This window comes from Canis lupus, chromosome 36 (assembly GCF_003254725.2).
Source record: "Canis lupus dingo isolate Sandy chromosome 36, ASM325472v2, whole genome shotgun sequence".
Classification (NCBI taxonomy): domain Eukaryota; kingdom Metazoa; phylum Chordata; class Mammalia; order Carnivora; family Canidae; genus Canis; species Canis lupus.
In genome coordinates this window covers 30070001-30079705 of record NC_064278.1, presented here as the reverse complement: position 1 = coordinate 30079705, position 9705 = coordinate 30070001, and the positions used below count along the sequence as shown (strand labels likewise).

At 39.2% G+C, this 9705-nt stretch overlaps 1 long non-coding RNA gene across 1 annotated transcript in view; it reads left to right on the top strand.

Annotated features, from left to right (window-relative positions):
- Window positions 1-4668: 4668 nt before the first annotated feature.
- LOC112668248 (uncharacterized) overlaps window positions 4669-9705 on the top strand; it is a 28842-nt gene continuing 23805 nt past the window's right edge. Inside the window, exon 1 of the long non-coding RNA XR_003141611.3 lies at window positions 4669-7432. This is a non-coding gene — a long non-coding RNA (uncharacterized LOC112668248). The remainder of the gene's footprint in view (window positions 7433-9705) is intronic.

Below are 9705 nucleotides of genomic sequence, written 5' to 3'. Positions count from 1 at the left end.
TGGGTGAAAATATTCTCAAATCATGTATCTGACAAAAGGATAATATCCAAAATATATATTAAAAAAAGAACCTCATACAACTCAACAGCAAAAACACAAACAATCTGATTTAAAAAGTGAAATGAGAATCTGAACATTTTCCCAACCAAACAGATGTCCGACAAGTACAGGAAAAGAGGTTCCACATCACTCACCATCAGGGAGAAGAAGTTGAAACTGCAATGAGATATCACCTCCCAGCTGTCAGAGTGGCTACTACAAACAGGTATAAATAAAAAATAAAAAATAGAAGTGTTGGCAATGAGGTGAAGATGGCCAAAACATGGAAGCAATCAAATATGCATCAATGGATGGACAAAGATGTGGTGTGTGGTGTGCATGGCACATACACATATGAACGTTATTCAGCCATAAAGAAGAATGACATCTTGCCATTTGTGGGAAGATGGATGAACCCTGAAGGCATTATGCCTAGTGAAATAAATCAGACAGAAAAAGATCTCATATGATCTCACTTCTAGGTGGAATCTTAAATAAGCAATAAAACTGAGCTCCTGGGTACAGAGAACAGAAGAAGACTGGTGGTTGCCTGAGATGAGGTTGGGAGTGGGCAAAATGGGGTCAAAAGGTACAAATTTCCAATTATAAAATGAATAAATCATGGGGCTGTAATGCACAGTAGGGTGACTGTAGTTAAGGATATTTGTATTTAATATTTGAAAGTAGCATGAAGAGTCAATCTTCAAAGTTCTCATCATGAGAAAAAAATTTGTAAAAATATATGGTGATGGATGTTAACTGGATTTATCGTGGTGGTCATTTTGCAATATATACCAAATTGAATCATTACATTGTATGCCTGCAACTGATATAATCTTATGTCAGTTATACTTCAATTTAAAAAAAAATCAAAATCAAGTTTAAAAATAGGTGTGATAATGACTGTTCTATCTAAGCACCTCATATAGCTATTAAGAGGAAAGCACATGAAAGTCAGGGAAACGTTAAAAGCATCACAAAACAATGCAGCTTTCCACAGTAGGAGGAGAACGCAGGTATTTGGAATTCTGAAAACAACTCTGCTTATGAACTTCTATACACTTCCCTTACGTGAACTTTGGGGTTTGACTTTCCAAAACTTATTTTTACCTGCTTTTCAGAATATTGTTGCACTTCTGTTCTAAAAACAAATACTGGTAATGTCCTCAATGGATCATTCTTAAAAATAGCACTTCCTTGTACTTTAGTTTTCTTATATGGTTCTCTTGCAATTACAAAGAAAAGATTTCAGTAGGAATTTCATTTTGCTACGAGTTTTTGTTTTCTCTCTGCGGTTGTCATTTAAAAAAATATTAATTTGTTTATTAGAGAGAGAGAGAGAGAGAGAGAGCACAGCCAGGGAGAGAGGCAGGCTCCTGGTCGACAGGAAGGCTGTGGCGACGCTGGACCCCAGGACCCTGGGACATGACCTGAGCTGGGGGCAGATGCTTAACCCACCGGGCCACCGAGGCGCCCCTGCTGTTGTCATGTTAAGCAGTACTTACTTCTATCTCTGGGATTTTTCTTGCGTTTTGAACTGTGGTCTGAGTTTTCCAAACAGAAGATGCATTCCTTTTTTATCTCAAGAAACATGTTAGCCTATTGCATGTAATGAAGAACAATTGCTAACTCTTATTAATATATGCCTGGACTAACTTTTGCTGAATCTGTTATAGGGTTGGCATTGGCACAGACCTTGAAGCTCTCAGGTCTTTTGGGACCTGGTGTGATGTAATAAATCAGCTGCGTGTTAGATAATATAAGGTACGTGGGAATGAAGTCCCCCAGCTCTTAATCGATTATTTATGGTGCCTGCTAGGTACAGAGGACAGTTTAATTCATTTAACCACGAGGCTCTTTTCCTGACTAGAAGATTTATTTTTAACACCTTTAAAAACGGTGAAAATAGGTATCCAGTTGCTAATACCAAAATCACAATAGCCTACAGCAAGGGATATAAAGGTTTCTTCTCGAAGTTTATTTCCACTAACAAAATACTAAAAGTTTACCAAAGTAAATTCTTTAAATTTAAAGAAATACGATGAATAAATAATATAGTGATCCTTGGGGAAAAAAAACAGGAAACATTATGTGGCATTTTTTCATAGTTAAAATGCTTTCTGCCTTTTTTCAAGGCAGCTGGGAAGATGGTGGAAATGAGAGTGAGCGTGCCTACCAAAGACAGCCAACCGTCTTTCAAGAGAAGACCATGGTCCTGCTTGGAGAAACTGGCCAGGAGAAGCCCCCTTGACACGACAAAAGCATCAGTCTGGGCTTTCAGAGGCCCAAGGAGGCCAGGGAAGGCCGCCATATTGACAAAAAATGCCCATCCTGGAAATGTCTCCGTCTGAAGGTGGATCTGTCTGGCGTGGCCACCAAGATGACGATGCAGAAGACCACTGTCGTCCGGGGAGGCTACCTCCACTGTATCTGAAGGTACAGCCACAGGAACATGTCCCTGCACCCACCCCCTGCTTCAGGGATGCCCAGACCACTCAGGGACTGTCACAGGGGCAAGTGCTGGCCCTTGAGCAAGACTGTGTGCTTCCTTGTGCTCAAAGTCAAGAAGGCACTAAGAAGTGGTTCCAGAAGTTCTGAGATGAAGCTTCTGACCACACCTTCAAAGGAAATCAAGCTTTTTCCCATTAAAAAAAAAAAAAAAGTTTTCCAAATGAAGCCCTTAAGATAGATTCGAGAGCTTCCAGGAGACATCCCCAACTTCTGTTCTCCGACCAATTTTATAACGTTGGTTTCTGTGTTTGGTATTGCAGTCCACAATCCGGAAGGCAGAGAGGGTACAGTGAAAGTAGGGCATGGTAGGGAAGTGAATCTCTGCCTGCACGTAAATTAGCCCCAATTAAATTAGCCGTAAATTAGAAGTTCAATGTGGTCCTCTTGGCTTCTTTTCCAGCTAGCATGTTCCACTGACTGCACACACAATAGCCCCAAATCACAGCCTGATTAATAATCTCCACGTTGTATCTATTCAATCACGGATGGTAGCAGTACATAAAATGTCAACCATTCCTTGTTTTCGAGTACGCTGAATAATACAAATATTCTCATACTTGTGGTGATTAGTGACATCAGAAGAAAAACAGACACAGGTCCATCATTTAATCAAGAGTCCCAGAGCAGTACTTTAAGTTTTTTATTAACAAAGATTCTACGTTATTTAGTGTGTGCTATTGGTTTTCAATATTGGAAAAAAATATTACAATTGACTTCTACGTCTGCTATGTTAAATATAAGGAGTCTATCGAAAGTCTTCCCTAACCAACACATTTGAGCCATTATACTAAATTCTCAACAGCAGTCTTTTAGAAAAGAAAAGAGGACTATCTATTAAGGTAAGTGGAGAAAAAGAGAATAGCAAAAATAAAGAGGAAAGAAATATTATTTTCTATTTTTTCAATCTTTTTGTCATCAGAATATGTTCACAGCATTTTTTTTTTTTAATGATCTCGTTTGTTGAATTTGTCCCTGGGGTATATATCAGTTTGATCATGCCCCCACATTCCTCTCCACTCAACAGTTGGAGGTGAGGTCAATAATAATACTTACCAATCTGGCCAAATGTTAATGTAGGAACAATTGTAAGATTCAAGGTAGGGCAAGTCCAGTCTTTCTGTGGGGTGTTTCTGATGGGACTAGCAGCAAGAATTCTCTCTTCTCTGTGGGCATCAGTACGAAGTGTATTTCCAAGAGTTTCCTCGGGGCCAAGTCTCCTATCATGTGAGAGAACCCGGGAAGTGGAGTGGAACGAGTCCTGGAGGACCAAGCCCCCAGTTCTAATCTGTAGAGCCTTGGAGATGCCTTGTTCCTACATCCCTTCATTTAATTCTCAGAGATATTCTAGATCCTTCCAATCTACCCCAGGTTTAGCTTTAACTATGTTGATTAGGATTTCCTTCACTTGGAACTGAAAATCTCTGCCTTAAGTTGCATGTTTTCAAGGGAATGTCAGAGGATACTGTAGCCGCTCGTTCTACAACCCTCTTTCCACTCTTCCTCAATGACTCCTCTCTACCAAATCTTATATTGAAACTGGGGATCTCCATTCCACGGGCTTATTTATACCTATGATGTGGGTGTTATTGGGATTCCCCATTTACCTTTATCGGCCTCTGCTATTCAACGATGTAATCTGTGAGTGTGTGGGCATGCACGTGTACTGTGTTTACTGTAAATTCTGGATCTCTCCAGTAGACCCAGGAGGATTAGTTTTCTCAACTTTTCTATGTGACTTCTCCTGTTCAATTTCCAAATCCGTGTGATAATCACTCATCTTTTTCCCTGGTAGATCTCCTAAATTCTTTTGCAACTAGGTTATAATGTTTAACTTACAAAGAAAATTAAGAGGTGTTCCCAAGTTTCCTCCCTTGAAGGAAAATTATTTTTCCATATAGTTGAAGCATGACTGACTTTTTAAAAAGTTACTTTAGCCCTGTGGAGAAAATCTTTATTTATAATATTCACTTTACATCTATATCTTTTCAAATATCTATATAAATACTACCTTATCTGCTACCACCTGAAATTTATAATTTATTCACAAAACATTTTTCATAACTTATGTCTTCTCTAGATTTGTATTTTTCCATGCTTTGTCTGCTTTTTTCCAAAAGCGAAAAAAGAAACAAACAAAACAAAACAAAACAAAAAAAACCAAAACACCAAAAACAAAAACAAACCATATGGAGTCTGAAGCTAATATACAATTAGACATAAAATTAAAGCAATACAAAAAGTAAAATATCCCCCAAATCTAAACATGTAGTTAAACCCTTAATATTCAGATGAATATCTTATCTTCAAAATTAAACTTTTATTCTGAGATCATTGTAGATTGATACGCAATTCTGAGAAATAACATGGGGAGATCGCTTGTGTCCTTGACCCAGTTTTCCCCAGTAGTAGCATCTTATAAAGCAAATGATCAAAGTGGCATTTCCAATCAGTGAAAAAAGAGACCTATTTAATATGTGGTGGTAAAGTAACTGGTTAATCAGAAAAAAAATAATAATATAGCTACGCTTTGTTTATTACTCAAAAATAAACTACATACAGAGCATATGGGACTGTAAAACTGTATTTCTAGAAGAACTAGAAGAAATATGGAGATGGGAAATGCCTGTCAAAAGTGAAATAAATGCCCCCAAATAAGACATAAGACTGAAGAATTTTCCTACATGGAAGATACAAACATCTTCAGCAGATCCTCTGTAAGTCCAGATCTCTGCAAGACTGAGAGCAAGGGGAAAAGGGGAAATTGATCCCATGCTGGAGGGAAAGAAACTAAATGCTCCATCTCCAGAGTAAGGAGTTACCGGGTCTTAGCCACATCCTCCTGTCCTTCTGTCCTGTGGGGTCTGCTGGGAAGTGTGCCCACCCAAGGGCAGCTTCGCCCCATCCAGGAGCCATCAGGGCCCAGGGCCCAGCCACCCTGAGCGAAATCCCCTGGGGGGCTGCGTATCACACAGCTGCAGGGGGTTCCGTGCAGGTGTTAACCAGCCGACCCATCACCTGTACACTGCAATAAATAGCTTAGCACTACTAAATCCAGGAAATACAGAAGTGCGAGTGACACAAGTAAGAAGGAAAATGGAGTAGCTGGCCCCAGAAGGAAATAGCCTTTACTTGATGCCCTAAAACTACATGATTGGATTCTCAGAGAGGATGATTAAGAAAATACTGCTTCGAGGAATAATAAGTTGTTACGTGCAAGATTAGGAACGGTAATATCCTAATAATGATGTTACAGTAAAGGAGTAATCTAAGAACATGAACTTCATACCTGAAAACAACGGTATTGCCAGGATAAAAATGGCTCCAGGGAAAACTGAGAGAATTTAGGTATTAACTAACACCTAGAATTATAGTCTTTGAGAATAGTAGAGACCAAGGCCTCTCTGTAATATCTGTTTTTTCAACCACTGTACAAAATGCCCCCCGAAGCTCCTTCAAAAGTTAAAAAGAAAAAAAAAAAAAGGCTCTATCCTCAAATAGCATCAACACCTAAAAGAGGAGACGTGTGACTGAGATTTCATCCGAAGGGGTAGGCTGAGTAGCTCTAAAATTTATTTAATAGGAATATCAGAAGGAAAGGATGGAGAGAAAGACAATGAAAAACAAAATTTTTCCAACATTAAAAAAATAGCCCTGAATGCCAAGAGAAAATAATAAAGCAGAGCTTACACATTCAAATAAAAATGAAACAGACTATACATTCTCAGAACAACAACAACAACAAAAAACCCTATAGATTAAAAGTTCACAAAAATCTTAAATTTTTCCAACTAAACGCAGTTCCTGACCAAAGAGCAAAACTCTAGTACTGGACCTCTCTGTGACAAGAAGACAAAGGAGTCACATGGTAAGAAGTCAACAGAGTGATGACGGCAATCTGAAATGCAAGAATATGTTTCTAGAGATTAGTCTCCTAGGAAATAATAAGACTGTAACAACCTGGTGTTTATGATATAAATTGGAGTATTTGTAAATTAATTATATATACCCTGTATGTGTAACACTCTCCAGGCTGATCAGTTTATAAAAGGCTTTTCAACCGCTGATGTGAAGAAAATACAACTTTTTAGCTTGTTAAGCAGCCATTGTGAGTAATGACCTTCCCCGAATTCATCCAGAACCCCTTCTCCCATCCCCTTGTCCAAATAACACACAGATCGTCACATCTCATTACTGTCACGTAGGGTAGCTGCTTTTAGTATGTATGATTGAGGAATTAGTAAGAACGGGGGCCTCTCCACTGTTCTGGAAACCTCACCCAATCAAGAGTTAGGCTTCAAGGTCACCGGGTCGGGGCAGCCGGCTCCACGGTAAGAGCATCCAAAAGGACTTTTGTCAAGATAAGGGTGGACGGAGATCCCTTGGTGGTCTCCCGCATTATCCTGATCAACTGGAAGTCCAGAGTGGCACCAGACAGATTTACTACTTAGGAAAAGAGGTAAATCACAGACGGCACACGTACCTTCTCTTTCAGGAAGACCTCCTTCAAACGATACAAACCTCCAGTTACAAAATACATCAGTTCTGGGGGCCTACCGTACAGCCTGGTGATTACAGTTAGTAATAGGGCGCTGCACATTTGACAGTTGCTGAGGGACCAGATCTCAAAAATTCTCATCACAAGAAAGAAATCGTAACATGTATGGGGATGCATGTTAACTAGACCTACTGTGGTGGTGATCTGATGATATATGGAAATATCAAATTCTTATGTTATGTAAACTAATATAATGTTAGTGTATATATATAACTAATACACTATTATATGTCTGTTATACGTCAACGAGAAAAAGATCTTCCCTACGCCCCAGGCTGCATCTCCGGAATGAGAATCGCCCAGTGAAACAGATACATCCGATTTCTGGTAAGAATCCCAACCGATGAAGTAATGACATATTTAAAAGACTTAGAAGGCAATTTGGGAAGACTGAGTTAAGGATTTATTATTATTATTGTTACAGGGTTTTTTTTTTTATGGATTGTTGATTTTTTTTAACTTCTAGAGAGGACACCACCCCTACCCCAAGCAGGTGACATATGCCTCAATACTAGTAACGTGGCTTTTCCTTGGTATGAAAACCAACGACAAAGCCCGCACTGTCTGGACACTGCCCTATCACCCCCGCCTTCGCATCTTTCAGTGCTGCCCTCCAGAGGTCAGGGCACAATACGAACTAAAGAACAACGCCGTCAATATTGATGCTTATTCCCACCTGATTTTCTACCCTTTTTAGATGTGGTCTGTGTATACAATGGGATATCCCTCAGCTATTATACCCACCATGTGCTTCGACGTGGATGGACCTGGAGGGTCTGATGCTGAGTGAAATAAGTCAATTGGAGAAGGACAAACATTATATGGTCTCATTGATTTGGGGAATATAAAAAGTAGTGAAAGGGAATAGAAGGGAAGGGAGAAGAAATGGGTAGGAAATATCAGAAAGGGAGACAGGACATGAGAGACTCCTAACTCTGGGAAACGAACTTGGGGTGGTGGAAGGGGAGGAGGGCGGGGGGTGGTGGTGAATGGGTGACGGGCACTGAGGGGGGCACTTGATGGGATGAGCACTGGGTGTTATGCTATATGTTAGCAAATTGAACACCAATAGAAAATAAATTCATAAAAAAAGAAACAGACAAACAAAAGATTCAGACACCTTCACACCTACACCCAGCTCTCTGCCGACACCTTCAGCTAATAATATGAGCATCCGACTTATTTCACATCAAAATATAAAACCCTTAATATAGCCTATTGAGATATGACATATTATATGATATTGATAAAATATTTAAATAGAATATATTTTTAAAAACTTTCTTATCTCTCTGTGTTTCATATATATATATATATATATATATATATATATATATATACTTTTATTCCATGTAATCTTCTTAGAGTTGAATACAATTATTGCTAAGATAACTCAAAAAGCTTGGCCTAAGTCTTCCCTGAGGTCTCCTTGTAGCTCTATCAGGGATCAGACGGCGGATTACTCTGCAACAGACAACCTCGTCCATAACTCTTTTGCCCACTTGCCCAGCTGGAGTTGCTAATACCTAAATATTAGGTATTTAGGTATTAATAAATACCTAAACCGACTGGCAACCACCTTTCAGGCAGGTTATGTCACTTTCATTACATCATTATTTTGTAGATGAATTTTTTAAGTGTTTTACAGTCCTCAAGTCTACTTTGCGCTACTATTCCTATTGCTCACAATTTTATTTTTTATAACTGAACACTAACGTTGCTGAAAGTCTATGTTTTTCTAGCATCGATTTTTCAAAACCTTAAATAAATGTAAAAGTGACAGGGCAGGCAAGATGAACTGAGACACTTTTATAGGTTATATACCTCAATTTGCTTTCCAGGCAAAAGGCAAAAAAAAAAACAAAAAACAAAACAAAACAAAACAAAAAAACCAAAAAACCAAAAACAACCCAAGACACCAAATTAATAATGATTCACCTCTAGATACCATATCTTACTTCCTAGTTTGAAAATAACATTGCTCCCTATTATTATCCCTTTGTTACTGTACTACTAAATATAAAATCTGTTTTTATACACGTTTTCTTCCTTGTGGCTTCAATAATTTTAGCCCAAGATATGACAACCTAAAGAAATACAATGACTGTTGCACTGAACTCTTGTGGGCCAGGATTCATTCTTCACATGTTGCCTTTGAGTGTTTATTCTCTCTCAAGAGAGTGGGGCTCTAGGAACAAATGAGAACGGCGTGGTGTGATGGGAGAGTGGGTGGGGGATCTGGTGAGTAAACGAGCTCTGACAATTGAGGGCAGTGAGCACCACGAGGGAGGAAAGTGTGGTGGGAAGAGCGCATGTGGGGAGGAAATGAACCCAGGGCGGTTACCAGTTTCCTTGGGAGCTATTTCTAAGTATTTACAGAACACAGGGTTACTAAATCAGTCACATGTTAAGTTGCTCACGTATTTCCTTATTCGGGCGAGTATCATGGGCAGAAGCCAGAAGGCAAAGCAAAGAATTTTAAAAACCGAAGAGAGTTGATGAAAAGGAGGATGCCATATTTAAGATTTCCCAGGAGCTGGAAGAAATGAGGCAAGGTGGCAAATTGTACGAGGGGTGAAGGCCCCGAAGGAGTTGAGAAT